This window comes from Buceros rhinoceros, unplaced genomic scaffold (assembly GCF_000710305.1).
Source record: "Buceros rhinoceros silvestris isolate BGI_N320 unplaced genomic scaffold, ASM71030v1 scaffold16315, whole genome shotgun sequence".
NCBI classification, from domain to species: domain Eukaryota; kingdom Metazoa; phylum Chordata; class Aves; order Bucerotiformes; family Bucerotidae; genus Buceros; species Buceros rhinoceros.
Genome location: NW_010411371.1, coordinates 2,365 through 2,733, shown reverse-complemented (window position 1 = coordinate 2,733; position 369 = coordinate 2,365). Strand labels below are relative to the sequence as shown.

General features: G+C 54.7%; 1 protein-coding gene across 1 annotated transcript in view; it reads right to left on the bottom strand.

Moving 5' to 3' along the window:
* The window catches only part of LOC104493350 (protein SCO1 homolog, mitochondrial), a gene marked incomplete at its 5' end in the record, with an annotated part of 4,459 nt that overhangs the window by 2,174 nt on the left and 1,916 nt on the right, over positions 1-369 (bottom strand). The gene's annotated exons all lie outside the window — the stretch shown is intronic.

The window sequence follows — 369 nt, the reverse complement described above, 5'->3', positions numbered from 1 at the left end:
GAGCAGCCCCAGCCTGCCTCAGCACCCCACCGCAAACCCGCACCAAACACACGCTGTCTTCCTCTGCCACCTTCCACCGTCCAGCTGTTTTTAGCTCCCAGGCTTCCTGAACCAGGATCTCTGTGCATGTCACAATCCTTCACACACTTTTTTCCCTCCCTGTGGACTTCCATCAGCTTCTACCACTGGTGTCTGTAGCACGGGATCCCCCCCTCTCACCACTCCTCCTCTTGACCCTGCTCTTAGTTTTCTCTGATGCCCTTCATTCTTGTAAGGAAAAACAAAAGATCACACATGTATCTTCACTTGTCGCTTTGCTTCCACCCGCTTCCCCCTCCCAGTCCGCTCAGCATGTGGCAGCTCCGCAAG